Here is a 15,661-nt window from a genome sequence, read left to right as displayed (position 1 = left end):
TCATTCGTGATTTTATCTATTTGGGTCCTTTCTGTTTTCTTTTTGATAAGTCCGGCTAGGTGGTTATCAATTTTGTTAATTCTTTCAAAAACCAGCTCTTAGTTTCATTGATCTATTCTACTGGTTTTTGTTTGTTTGTTTCTATATTATTTATTTCTGCTCTATTCCTTATTGTTTCCCCTCTTCTGCTGCCTTTAGGCTTTATTTGCTGTGCCTTTTCTAGCTCCTTTAGGTGTAAGGTTAGGTTGTGTATTTGAGACATTTCTTCCTTCTTTAGAAAGGCCTGGATTGCTGTATACTTCCCTCTTATGACTGCCTTTGCTCTGTCCCAGAGGTTTTGGACTGTCGTGTTTTCATTTTCATTGGCTCCCATGTACTTTTTAATTTCCTCTTTAATATCTTGGTTAACCCATTCATTCTTTAGTAGGATGTTCTTTTATCTCCATGTATTTGTGGTCTTTCCAAATTTTTTCTTGTGATTGATTTCAAGTTTCATAGCATTGTGATTGAAAAATAAGCATGGTATGATATCAATCTTTTTGTACTTGTTGAAGGCTGATTTGTTTCCCAGTATGTGATCTATTCTGGAGATGGTCCATGAGAATTCAAGAAGAATGTGTATCCTGCTACTTTAGGATGAAATGTTCTGAATATATCTGTTAAGTCCATCTGGTCCAGTGTGTCATTCAAAGCCATTGTTTCCCAACCAACAAAACTAAAAGGCAACCAACGGAATGGGAAAAGATATTTGCAAATGACACATCGGACAAAGGGCTAGTATCCAAAATCTATAAAGAGCTCATCAAACTCCACACCCGAAAAACAAATAACCCAGTGAAGAAATGGGCAGAAAACATGAATAGACACTTCTCTAAAGAAGACATCCGGATGGCCAACAGGCACATGAAAAGATGTTCAACGTCGCTCCTTATCAGGGAAATACAAATCAAAACCACACTCAGATACCACCTCACGCCAGTCAGAGTGGCCAAAATGAAGAAATCAGGAGACTATAGATGCTGGAGAGGATGTGGAGAAACAGGAACCCTCTTGCACTGTTGGTGGGAATGCAAATTGGTGCAGCCGCTCTGGAAAGCAGTGTGGAGGTTCCTCAGAAAATTAAAAATAGACCTACCCTATGACCCAGCAATAGCACTGCTAGGAATTTATCCAAGGGATACAGGAGTACTGATGCATAGGGGCACCTGTACCCCAATGTTTATAGCGGCACTCTCAACAATAGCCAAATTATGGAAAGAGCCTAAATGTCCATCAACTGATGAATGGATAAAGAAATTGTGGTTTATATACACAATGGAATACTACGTGGCAATGAGAAAAAATGAAATATGGCCTTTTGTAGCAACATGGATGGAACTGGAGAGTGTGATGCTAAGTGAAATAAGCCATACAGAGAAAGACAGATACCATATGGTTTCACTCTTATGTGGATCCTGAGAAACATAACAGAAACCCATGGGGGAGGGGAAGGAAAAAAAAAAAAAAAAAAAAAAAGAGGTTAGAGTGGGAGAGAGCCAAAGCATGAGACTGTTAAAAACTGAGAACAAACTGAGGGTTGATGGGGGGTGGGAGGGAGGGCAGGGTGGGAGGGAGGGCAGGGTGGGTGATGGGTATTGAGGAGGGAACCTTTTGAGATGAGCACTGGGTGTTGTATGGAAACCAATTTGACAGTAAATTTCATATATTAAAAAATAAAAAAATAAAAAAATAAAAAAAAAAAACAAAAAAAACAAAACAAAACAAAGCCATTGTTTCCTTGTTGATTTTGTGCTTAGATGATCTGTCCATTGCTATAAGTGGTGTGTTAAAGTCCCCTGCTATTATGGTATTATTATCAATGAGTTTCTTTGTTATGAATTTATTTATGGGTTCTTACAAGTTGGGGGCATAAATATTTACAATTATTAGATCTTCTTGATGGATAGACTCCTTAATTATGATATAATGCCCTTCTTCATCTCTTGTTATAGCCTTTGCTTTAAAATCTAGTTTGTCTGGGGTGCCTGGCCGGCTCAGTTGGTTAAGTGTCTGACTCTTGATTTGGCTCAGGTCATGATCTCACAGTTTGTGAGTTTGAGCCCTGCATCAGGCTTCACACTGACAGAGTGGGGCCAGCTTAGGATTATCTCTCTCTCCGTCCAACCCTCTTCCATTCCCTCTCTTGCTCTCTCTTAATAATAAATACAATTTTAAAAACTCTGGTTTTTCTGATATAAGTATGGCTACTTGGGTTTTCTTTTGACCTCCATTAGCATGATAGGTGGTTCTCTATCCCCTCACTTCAATCTGCAGGTATTCTCTCCCAATGCGCCCCAGAGACCCCTACACCATGCTATGCACTCCTGAGCCAGCTCCCTCCTTCTCTCCAGGAGCATGCACCACAGCTCTGCTCTGGAGAAAGTTGTGCACTTCCAAAACCTCTGAGTTTGAGCTCTACATGCTGTTTGCTAAAAAACCTGCGGCACTGAAAACTTCTATCTCCCCAGTCTGTGGTCCAGAAAGGTTTTCCTCTTGTGTGAATTCAATGCCACACTCACTCAATCCCTCTTTCTTTGTCTCCCATTTATCTCTCCTCAGAATGCCCCCCACCCCCAGAGCATTGCAGTTTTTCCTTCCCCCAATTCACTTTCATGCACCTCTCACCTACCACGCTGTCTCCCTCCAACCTTGGAGATCCTTCTGCCATTCTGCAGATTGATTTCCTGGGTGTTCCAAGTGATATGACCTGAATATAGCTGTGTTTGAGGGAGGAGGAAAGCCCAGGGCCCTCCTACTTCTCTGCCATCTTAACTCCTCCCTCTGGGTGCATCTTTATCCATTCCTTCACTGACTGATGTTTAGGTTGTATCCATATGTTGACTATTGTTAATATTGCTGCAATGAACATGGGAGTGTAAATGTCTCTTTGAGATACTGATTTAATTTACTTTAGATGTATGGCCAGAGGTGGGATTACTAGATCATGTGGTAGTTCTATTTTTAATTTTTTGAGGAACCCCTACACTGTTTTCCAAAATGTCTATAACCAACTTACATTCCCACATAGTATATATAAGGGTTCCTTTTTTTCCACATTCTTACCATCATTTATTATCTCTTGTCTTTTTAAGAAAAGCCATCCTAACAGGTGTGAGGTGTTATTGTGGTTTTGATTTGCATTTCCCTGACGATTAGTGATGTTGAACACCTTGTCATGCACTTGTTGGCCACTGTTCAATACAATTATGATGTTATCCACTGGAGTTAATGCAAACTCCACAAAGGACACAATCCCCAACAAACCAGCTTTCACCTCAGGTGGCAGCCATAAATTTAGATGTCTACAGGCCACCCACACTTCCGACCAACTGCCTACAAATTTGGGAGTTCCCACAACACTTTCATGTTTGATAATTCACTAGAACAATTCACAGAACTCACAAAAGCAGTATACTTTTGTTTAGTTTTATTATAAAAGTTACAAATCATGTCTAGCCAAATAAAGAAGGCTTATGTTTTTTTTAAATTTAATTTTCTTTTATTTCAAGTTTTTATTTAAATTCTGGTTAGTTAACATATATGGTAAAATTGGTTTCAGGTGTAGAATTTAGTGATTCATCACTTACATATAACCCAGTGCTCATCACAAGTGCCCTCCTTAATACCCATCATCAATTTAGCCCATTCCCCACCCACCTCCCACCATCAACCCTGTTTGTTCTCTATAGTTGAGAGTCTCTTATGGTTTGCTTTCCTCTCTCTCTCTCTTTTTTCTCTTTCTCTATGTTCATTTATTTTGTTTCTTAAATTCCATATATGAGTGAAATTATATGTATTTGTCTTTCTCTGACTGACTCATTTCACTTAGCATAATACACTTTAGCTCTATCCACATCATTGCAAATGGCAAGATTTCATTGTTTTTCATAGGTGAGTAATATTCCATTATATGATATCTATATAGATATAGATATATCACATTTTCTTTATCGAAGAATACTTATGAAAAGGTCTTATAGGCTTCCAAACATGGACCTTCCATGCACTGTCCCCATGGAATCAGGATGCATTACCCTCCCAACACACTGATATGCTCACCAACAAGGAAGGTAAACCAGGCTTATTTTTCACAGATTTTTGTTTGTTTTTATAACAAGTGTTTATTTAGATAAACACACATACCATATTTTTGGCTTACATTTCCTTACATTTCAGGAGCTTCCATTTAAGATTGTGTTTTCTTTTATCTGAAAAACATATCTTGGAAATTCTTTAAGCAAGCATCGATAAGTTAACGTATGTTTTTAAATTCCAGTATAGTTAACATACAGTGTAAAATTAGTTGCAGGTGCACAGTGATTCAACAATTCTATATATTACTCAATGCTTACCAAAATAATTGTACTCTCAATCTGCTTTATCTATTTCACCCATCTTCCCACCCCACCCCCGCCTCGTAACCATCAGTTTGTTTAGTTAAGAGTCTGCTTTTTGCTTTGTCTCTTTTTTACTTTGTTCATTTATTTTGTTTCTTAAATTCCATATTTGAGTAAAATCCATATGTGAGTATGTGTCTTTCTCTGACTGAATTATTTCACTTAGTATTATACTCTCTAGCTCTATCCATGTTGTTGCAAATGGAAAAATTCCATTTTTATCACTGAATAATATTCCATTGTGTGTGTGTGTGTTTCTTATCCATTCATCTGATGGACACTTAGGTGGCTTTCATAATTTGGCTATTGTAAATAATGCTGCAATAAACAGCATACATGTATCCCTTTGAATTCTTTGGGTAAATACCCAATAGTACAATTACTGGATTATAAAATAGTTCTGTTTTTAATGTTTTGAGGAACCTCCATACTGTCTTCCACAGTGGCTGCACTAGTTTGCATTTCCACCAACAGTTTACAAGGGTTCCTATTTCTCTACAACCTCACCAACACTTGTTGTTTCTTGTGTTGTTTATTTTGGCCATTGTGACAGGTGTGAGATGATATCTCATTATAGTTTTGATTTGCATTTCCCTGATTATGAGTGATGTTGAGCATTTTTTCATGTGTCTGTTGGCCATCTGTATGTAGTCTTTGGAGAAATGTCTATTCATGTATTCTGTCCATTTTTAAATCGGATTATTTATTTTTGGGTGTTGAGTTTTATAGGTTTTTTTATATATTTTGAATACTAACCCTTTAGCCGGTATGTCATTTACAAATATCTTCTCCCATTCCATATGTTGGCTTTTGTTTTGTTGATTGTTTCCTTTCCTGTACAGAAGCTTTTTATTTTGATATAGTCCCAATAGTTTAGTTTTGCTTTTGTTTCCCTTGCCTCAGGAGACATCTAGAAAGATGTTATGGCTGAAGTCAGTCTATCAGGCATATTACTTATCACCATTTTGCTTAGGTCTCTTGATGTGATTTTGTTTCTTAGGACATCTCCTCATTTTGCCTGTCTGTTTCTCTGTGCGTTCGGAAAGTCATTTCTGTGTTTTGCTGTTAAAAGTAGTGGGCAGGGCATGCAATTTTAACAAGGCGGTGCTGGTCCTCTTGCACAGGGACACACAGCTGCTATAGAGACAGGGCAGCCAGGGCCACTCTGCAAAGCACGCAGGCATGGGGTGCAGTTTTTACAAGGTGTACATGTCCTCCCCGGGAGGTGACCAGCTGCTGCTGCCAGGACCAATGCCCTGCAAAGTGCACAGTTGGGAGATGCAGTGTTGGCAAGATTTACACAGGTCTTCTAGGAGAGGGGACCTACAGTGCTGGGACTGAGGTATGCCTAGGTGGAGGGCACAGGGCCCTGTGTAAGCAAGCCCTGTGGTGAATGCTGGTTCCTGCAGGTGGCTGTGTGGTTATGCTGGTGGAAACGTTGCCGTTGCGTGAGGAAATGGCACCTGCCAGCTCCATTGTTCCTGAGTAAGTCCCTCAGTGAACTCTGAGATCAGTAAATAACTCTCCCTCCCATATGCTCAGCTTGTTTTTCAAACTGCTACTTCTATGCTTATCTCTTCAGGCTGTTTGCTGTCTCTTTAAAGGTGGGAACTCAGCTTTCTTTCACCCTCTGGGCTCTCCCACAGCTGAGCCTGCTGATTTTTAACATTGTAGGCATTAAGTCTCAACCCAATGGTTGTAAGAACTCATGAAGTTCGGCCCTTCTAGTTTTCAAAGCCAAATGCTATGGGGGTTTGTCTTCCCTGTGCAGGCTCCCTGGTATGATAGTCTGTTTCTCACATTCTCTGCACCCATGGTCCCCTTCCTCCAATGGCCAGAAATGCAGGGTTTAGCTCCCTCCCATGTCTCCATCCTTACTATCCCCTTCAATGTAGCCTCTTCCCTATATTTAGTTGTGGAGTTTGTTCTGCCAGTTTTGGGGTTGTTTTCTTGGCTATTTACACTGATATGAGTGTTATTTAGTTGTACCTGTGGGACAAGGTGAGTTTAGGGTCCTCCTACTCCACATCTTCCCCAGAAGTCTAATGTTCTGAATTTTTATTGTTGTTTCATTACATGGGGTGATTGTTTGAATCATTGATCATATGACTGAACTCAATCTCCAGCACTCCCTCACCTCCCCATAGGTTGGGAGGTCAGGCTGATAATATGTGGTGCAAAGCTTCAGCCTTTTAATCACATGGTTTGTCTTTCTGACATGATTCACCCCTCCTCCCCATTTTGAGTCCTTTTCTTAGCATAAACTCATGTGTGGTCCAGTGGCCCAACATACAGAACAAAATGCTTCTATCACTCAGGAAATTTCAAGGGTTTAGAAGCCCCATCCCACAACATGGGGCAAAGAGCATACAAATCCTTTATTATAAAACATCCCCACATTTACTGTCTGATATACAAAGAGTTGTACCCTTATCTGGGCATAAGTAGTGTCTACCTTAGTCTTTTCTATTTTATACATGTCTGAAATTTTGTCAAAAATTGGGACACACAAAAAATATAGGGAAGAAAATAGCTTTTTTTTTTTTTTTTTCAAGAGATAAACAACTAAACTTTAAGATTCAGAGATGATTCAGACATTGGGACTCACAAAAGACCTCAATAGATATTGTTAATATGTTAAAAGATAGAATGCAAATATTGACAATGTGCATAAACAGATGTGGAGTTTCATAGAAATAGAAACTATTAAAAATAATAGATCAGTGGAAATGCTAGAAAAAGAACAATATTAGAGTTTAAGAATTCCTTTGAGAAGTTCAGACTAGTATTGAGCAAAGAATGGATGAAGTTGACAATGGATCAACAGAAATTTTCCAAACAGAAACATGAAGAGAAAAGAAAAAGAATACAGATGGGGTTGGAGGAGGAGAATATAGCCTTCAAGAACTGTGAAATAATATCAAGTAGTATAACATGTGGATAACTGGAATACCAGATGTAAAAGAAAGAGAAATGAGGCAGAAATAGTTGAAGTAAAAATGGCCAAGAATTTTTTTCAAAATAATGAAACTACAGATCCAAGAATCCCAGAGAACCCCAAGCAGGATAAATAACATAAAATAATATAAAAATTTTAAAACACACCTAAATATATCATAGTCACATTGCTTCAAATCCAAAATAAAAAGAAAATGATTAAAACAGAAAAAAAATGGGGGCGCCTGGGTGGCTCAGTCGGTTAAGCGTCCAACTTCAGCTCAGGTCACGATCTCACGGTCCGTGAGTTCGAGCCCCGCATCGGGCTCTGGGCTGATGGCCCAGAGCCTGGAGCCTGCTTCCGATTCTGTGTCTGCCTCTCTCTCTGCCCTTCCCCCATCCATGCTCTGTCTCTCTCTGTCTCAAAAATAAATAAAAGTTAAAAAAAAATTTTTTTAAACAGAAAAAAAATGTAGAAAAAAGAAAAATTAAGTTCCAAATGAACTTCTTAACAGAAACTATACAAGCCAGAAGACAAAGGAATGACATTTTTAGAATGCTGAAAGAAAAAATTATCAACCCTGAATTCCATATACAGCAAGAATATCTTTCAAGAACTGAAGACAAAATAAAGATTTTTTCCAGAAAAACAAAGCTGATTATATTCAATGGCAGCAGACCTGTATGCTGTATGATAAGAAATGCTGAAGGAAGTTCTTTAGACAGAAGGAATAAGATATAAGATAGAAATTAGACCTACACAAACTAATAGGGAAATGGTAAAAATAAAAGTAAATATAAAAATTTTGCTTATTTTTAATCAATGTAAAAGTTACTTGGCTGTCAAATTAGTAAGAATGTATTTTGTGTTGTAACATATGTAGAAGTAAATTGTAGGATAATAATAGCCAAAAAAACAAATTGAAGGAAGAAAATAAAATTGTTAAGGTTTTGAAATTATAAATGAAGAGAGATAGTATTACTTTTAGGTAGACTATGATGAGTTGTGTTTATGCATTGCAAACCCTAAAACAACCACAGAAACAATAAAAGAGGAAGTATAACTTAAGATGACAGTGCAGTCAAAATAGAATCATAAAACAACTAGCATAAAACAACTAAATAATAGATTTAAGCCCAACTGTATCAATAATATATTAAATGTAAATCATCTAAGTTTTGGCTTTGAGAATCTTTTACCAAATGGGTAGATGGGAGATTAAAAATGTTTTCTAAACCTGTCTTGGCCCCATTATGTTCTCTTTAAATTTTGCTTATAAATTGGCCCCTTCTTTCATTAGCTAATTAAATTCTTATAGTCCCTTATCATACTCACCTTGTAGGATATTTTTTTTCCTGAAAGTTTTATTTAGATAAATTTATTTATCTAAATTCAAATGTTCATTAGATAAATTTTTACTCTGTCATGTGTTTACAGGTGATAGGTTTATAAATAAAGTTTCACTACTACATAATATGAGTTGCCAGTTTTCCGATCTCCCTGTAATTTTTCCAGCCTATGCCTGCTGCCTGGCCACAAAGCTACTGCCACATGTTGTATATTTTTTTCATGGCAGTATCCCATATCTAGCTATCAATTTCAGTAGCATTCATTATTGTATCACAAACTACTCAAAAACTTAATGATTTAAAGCTCTACCTAAGATAGAGTACCATATTGACCCCCCACCTAAAAAACAGAAACAAGCAATATATGAAACAACAGGTTTGAGGACACTGAACATCAAGCAACGAGGGAAAGTCTATAGGAAACAAATGAGGTGAACTCAGTGATTGCCACAGCTTAATGTCAGTAGACAGTGTCTAGGTCATGGCACATCCTTCCTAGCTTCTGCCTCATATCTCATTTCGAACACTAACATGTAGATATCCTCCATTTCATATTTTTTTCATATTCCTAGAAGAATTCGCTGGCATAGCACAGAAAAATTTTGTTCATCTGTTCAGAGAGGAAGGGACTTCTCATATAATACCGTGGTTCTATGGATCTCTTTACAATGTTTTAAAAAGCTTGCTTGTCTAGGGGCGCCTGGGTGCCTCTGTTGGTTGAGCATCCAACTCTTGATCTCGGCTCAGGTTTTGATCTCATGGTCGTGAGACTGAGCCCCACATAGGGCTCTGCGCTGAACACAGAGAGCCTGCTTGGGGTTCTGTCTCTCCTTCTGTGTGCCCCTCCCCTACTTGTGCTCTCTCTCAAAATGAATAAACATAAAAAAAGAAGCTTGTTTGTCTATCATTTGCATTTATTCTCCTTTTAGCTATGATTATGCCCTTTGTACTCATGAGGAAACAGGTCCTGAGACAAGGGGATTTTGTTTCAGTCACTACAGTCACGTTAGTGTTATAATGGAAAGATACTGAGTAAATGCTCAGACATTTGGGCTAGGACTCAATCATGTGGGGGCAGAACAATGACAATGACAAGCTCAGATTTCCACTCTTTCTGACACATTTCTCCAGTCAAAGCAACATGTGTGGAAAGTATCTCTTTTCCTGCCTCGTGCCTTCTATGCAATCTAACTCTTCCCAGCTGGTTTTTCTGCCTCACGTTTTGACAAGCACTAGCCAATCAAAGCCTATCCCACTTTCTCTCCTCCTACTACTTCCCAGTGCCCCAAAGTTTCCATGGTGATGGCAAAGTCAGGCATTGCCTGTTGATGTCAAGAGGCAGGATACAGGAGTCCTGCTCTTGTGTGAGCAGAGATGATTGAGGAACAGACAGAACCAGAAACAGGGAGGAAGGGAATGAATGGCAGGTAGAAGGTATGTAAGTGGTGGTCTCTGAATGTGTAGGCAAATGTGTGGGATATTTAAGGCATCTGTGCATGAGGGTGCAAGTGTACAAAGGGATTGTGTGAATACATGTGAGATGACTGTGTTCTCATTTTCTTCATCTTACTTTGTCGTATTCAGTATCCTCTCTGGTGCCAGAAACACATGTGGCACCAGCTCAGAAAATTATATTCAGATCCCTGTACCTTCCTCAACCAGTAGAAGTACTATCTATAAAGGCTACTACCATCATTTCCCAAAGTCTCTCTCTCTGTCCCAATTTCTTTGTCTCTGTCTCTGTCTCAGTCTCTATCTCTGTCTCTCTGTCTCTCGATCTTTACCCTGATGGTCAGGAAACGGGTTTCAGCTCATTATTCTGCTCTCTCCTATACTCTCTTATCTGATCACTGGGGTTATCCTGGCAGGCCAATTCTACTCTTTCCCATTTAATTTGCTCTCAGAGATGGTTTGATGATAGTGGGGTAAATACTAGAGCCTAAGGATGGGATAGGAGGTGGTCTGCACAAGAGATGAGAGGGCCCAGGTTTCTGTTACTCTCCTTCTCCTTTCTGACACACAATCAAAAGCTTATAATGGCCTTAAATCTCCTCTGGGCTCACTACTAAACTTCAGAAAAACACTTATCTAGTCTTTAAAACATCTTATGTGAAAATTATTTTCAATCTGAATTTTACCAAAAGGACAGTCCTCAACTAATTTTGATTCAGGAAACTAGTTCTTAATACCTAATTGAACTCAATAGCATTCAAAATCTATTCTCTGGTTTAATTCTTTGGGTAAATGAGGAAACAACAGGACAGCAACTTTTTCCCCTGGAATCTTTGTTTAATTACATGCTTCAATTTTGACAGTATCTACTGACTCTGCTATAGAAGATACAGAAATTGGGGTGCCTGGGTGGCTCAGTTGGTTGAGCATCTGACTTTGGCTCAGGTCATGATCTCTTGGTCTGTGAGTTAGAGCCCCGTGTCGGGCTCTGTGCTGACGGCTCAGAGCCTGGAGTCTGCTTCTGCTTCTGTGTCTCCCTCTCTCTCTGCCCCTCCCCTGCTCATGCTCTGTCTCTCTCTGTCTCAAAAATAAATAAAAACATTAAAAAAAATTTTTTTTAAAAAGAAGATACAGAAATTGGCTCACCATTAGGGTTTCTTCCTTTCTTCCTTTAGGCTTTTGTTAGTTTTCCTTATTTTTTAATTCTAGTAACATCATGTTCTGTTCTATTAATTTAGACTCCACATTGTTCAAGCTCCATTTTATATTGACATAGATTCAATACTAGACTACCAATCTTTTATCAGTATGTATCAATTTCTGAGTATTTTGATTCACCTCTTAGTCGACTGGATTTTCTTTTTCTTTCTCCTTCCTTCTCTCCTTTCCTACCCACTGTCCTTCCTTCCTTCCTTATCTGTCTTATCAAGAGATAGCATTCATAAAGTGCACTAATAATGTACAATTTGGTGAATTTTTACATATGTTTAAAAAAACCAAAAAACTCCTTCAGGATCAGAATCTTTTTGCTTACATTCCATTATAGAGTCTATTGGAAAATTGGTAAATACCCCACTAATTTTTCTTCCTTAGGTTTAGCAGTTCTAGCCCTTAATTTTTCTTCACTCATAAATAGTATTTTCATTTCTACCAGCTATTCTCTATAGTTTCTCCAATATTTTTTTCTTTTTTACTTTTTTTCTTAAAGATTCTCCAGTATTTCTTAACTTCAGTGTAATTCCTCAAATATTTTGGAGTACCAATCATATCCCAGTGACTGTGCCAGGTGCTAGGGATTCAAAGAAAGAAACAAAGTTCTCTCAAGAGCTCTTTGTCTGGAGGGAGAAAGAGATAAGAAAATGATGACACAGTATGCCAACAGTATAAAAGAAGTGTTTAGGGGGCGCCTGGGTGGCTCAGTCAACTCAGGTCATGATCTCACGGTTCAGTGAGTTTGAGCCCGGAGTTGGGCTTTGTGCTGACTGCTCAGAGCCTGGAGCCTGCTTCACATTCTGTGTCTCCCTCTCTCTTTCTCTGCCTCTCCCCCACTGGCTCTCTCTCTCTCTCTCTCTCTCTCTCTCTCTCTCCCTTTCTATCTCTCTTTCTCCCTCTCTTAAAAACAAATAAACATTAAAAAATTTATAAAAAAAGAAGTGTTTAAGATTCTGAGAGAGGAGAAAGGAAGCATGATGAGTAAAGGGATTGGATAATTGGGAGCTAGGCCTAAGAATGTGAATAGGAGTTTGGTAGAGAAACAGTAAGTTAGATTGGAGAAAAACCTGTGGATCTATCAAGGGTTTGATCAGAATTTACTCAGAGTTAAGAAATCAGTGGTTGAAAAGTTTCGTGATACTTTTCTGTTTAACTAGTTCCAAAAAGCTGTATTCTCAGATTTGGAATGTTAAATTCTGGTTAACTCAATCCAATATTCTGTTTATATCCTTTAAAATAGGCTTATATTCAGGGGCACCTGGGTGGCTCAGTCAGTTGAGTGTCTGACTTCAGCTCAGGTCATGATCTTGCAGTTTGTGAGTTCGAGCCCCGCATTGGGCTCTGTGTTGACAGCTCAGAGCCTGAGACCTGCTTCAGATTCTGTGTCTTCATCTCTCTCTCTGCCCTTCCCCCACTCATGTTCTGTCTGTCTCTCTCTCTCTCTCAAAAATAAACATAAAAAAAAAAACACCTTATATTCAATTTGGTCCATGGACTCAAGTCTGGTTCTGCCCTCATATAGCATATGGGCTCACATATGTCATAGCTAAACATCCTCATAGCTAAACATATACCACAGTGTTGTAGAGAGAGATTCCAGGTTTCTACATAAAAATTTTGTAAGGAACACTCTGCTTTTAGTACTAATTGTTAATTATAAAATAGATTCTACTCCTCACTCTCCAGCAATAACAACAGTTCCAGGTTGTTGTCAGAACTTTCTCCCCTTTTCAGTCTCTAGTTTTCTCTTCTTCATTGTTTAGCAAACCTTAATCAATCAATAATTAATGCTTAGTAAGCCTTTCTTGGCCTGGGTTCTTAGCCCTGGTTGCCTGTACGAATCACCAGAGCCTTGCTAGTAAAACTATGGTCCATGGGCCAGCAGCACTGGCATCACCTTGGAGATGTCAGAAGGCAAAATTTCAGATGCTACTCCAGATCTACTAAATCAGAATCTGCATTTGAATAAAATCCTTAGATAACTCGTATTTCCATTAAATTTTAAGAAGTGCTCACCTAGTCTGCTTTTAAAAATTCAACTCTTGGTGTACTTGGGTGTCTCAGTTGGTTAAGCATCCGACTCTTGATTTTCCTCAGGTCATGATCTCATGCTTCATGAGTGCAAGCTCTGCATTGGGCTCCATGCTTACAGCGTGGAACCTGCTTGGGATTCCCTTTCCCTCTTTCTCGCCCCCTCCAGTGCACTCTCTCTCTCCCAAAATAATAGATAGATGATAGATAGATAGATAGATAGATAGATAGATAGATAGATTAGCTGTTGTGGCCCACATATAATTTAATTACCCTAGGGTGGGTACCAACCATCAGTATATTTTAAAAGCCCTTTGAGTGATTCTAATGTGCAACCAGGGCTGAGAAACTACTACTTGGCGAGTTTTGGCGTAGAAAGAAGAATATCTACAATTTTCCGAAAAGGCTCTTAAAATGTTTTTGTATTTTAATTACCTGCCTGTGTGAGGCTGTATTTTCTTCAAATACTTTGGGCAAAGCAACATCCTAACAGATTGAATATAGAAGCAGATATGAGAATCTGATTGTCTTCTCTTAAGCCAGATATTAAAGAGCTTTGCAAAAATTTAATAATGTACCTCCCTTTTCTTCAAAACTTTTGTTGGGAAAAAAAAATTAGTTTTATAAAAATATTTTTTTTTATGTTAACATGTAGTAATTTATTATTATTGCTTTTTACTGCATCATTAAATAAGTATTTTTAATATTTATGTTTTAATTTGAATATGGTAAACATCAAGGGAAATAGTTTCCTGAAGTCTTCTCTTACTGTTTTTTTTACCAAAGCTGATGTTAAATTTTTCAGGAATATTATGAACTAGCTGTTCCTTAAGAGTATATATATTCCTCTTGTATATAGAGGATTCTAAGATAGTGGAGTAGTAAGTAAGGCTCAGGATTGTGTCCTCTCACCTAGACAATTGCCCTGGCAGAATATATGTAATGTAACTATTTTGGAACTCTGAAATACATGGAAGGCTTGCAACTTCTAGGTAAAGGTTTGGCAGGTAAATTGCAGTTAATTTTAGTCAATTTCAGCTCTAAGCACAATAGCAGTTACCCTTCCCTTTACCTTTGCTCCCTCCCTCAGCACCCTGGAAGGTAGCTTTGCACATTTCTGGAGCATACAATTTGCCAGAGCCAGGGTGGGCAAAATGGACCCTGTCCTCCAAATATGGTGATCTGTACTTTGATCAATGATTGCAGCTTCCAATTACAGATATGCAGGCAAAGAACAGAGTGGCCATTGTTGTTACATCTGCCCCCATTTTTGTAAGCCCTTCCCTTCTGGATGAAGGGGATTTAAAGGGATGGTGCCCCTTTTTACCCTCCCTTCATTTTTTCTTTTTCCCCCGTTGGAAGCCAGACATTAAAAACCAGAACTTTCAAAAGCAACTATGCATGAAAATGGCCCATCCACTTTATGGAAAATCTAATCCCTCTTAAGAGCTGGGATGGTGCCCCATATATTTTTTTGTCTCTCCACTCTGCATTATGCAATTTGAGGTGCTCGATTAGTTAATTGTTAAATAACTGAGTTATCAGTATTTGGCCAAGTGTCTATTACGTCAGATGTTTAACCCTAAGATGCAGCTATTCCTTCAATGAATACCTATAAGTAAATACCAAAAGAGACTGTGCTAGATGAAAAAGACAGATACAGCCCCTGGTAATGGAACTTACATAGAGATAAATAATCTACACTCATTAAAGCAAGTAAATGAATTAAGGTGTGAGGATGATTATTTTGTAGGGAGTGATGTGTATATGAGAGTCCCTAACTTAGTCTGGGAGATGACCAGAAGAAGCCCCTTGAAGTGAAATAAAGAATGAACTGACCAGTTGGAGTAGAAGGGGACTGTTCTAGGTAGAGGGAATGAAAAAAATACCATCTATTCAACCAATTTATTATGAAGGAGGCACTCAGTAACAATTTGATTGTAGATTATTTAGCACACATGGGCTTTCCCTGCCCTTAGGAGAGCCAAGCAATTTTAAGTGCTCTGGATTTTCATGTGATACACTCTCAAGACTAAATAATAAGCAGAATGGAAAGATTAATAAAAATAAACAAAATTAAAGTAATAAATATGGAATGAATAAGTTAGTTTCATAGAATCCCCATATAACACAGAGAAGACAAGAGAGTTGGGGCAAACTCTCTAGAATGTGCAACTCTCAGCACTACACAGGCATAAAAGGAAACTCAATATCTTAATGGAGGACTCTCCCAGAGAGCAGAG

Source organism: Panthera pardus, unplaced genomic scaffold (genome assembly GCF_024362965.1).
Source record: "Panthera pardus isolate Hobbes unplaced genomic scaffold, ASM2436296v1 HiC_scaffold_16, whole genome shotgun sequence".
NCBI lineage: Eukaryota > Metazoa > Chordata > Mammalia > Carnivora > Felidae > Panthera > Panthera pardus.
The sequence above is the reverse complement of the archived record's forward strand: the minus strand, read 5'-3'. Positions refer to the sequence as shown.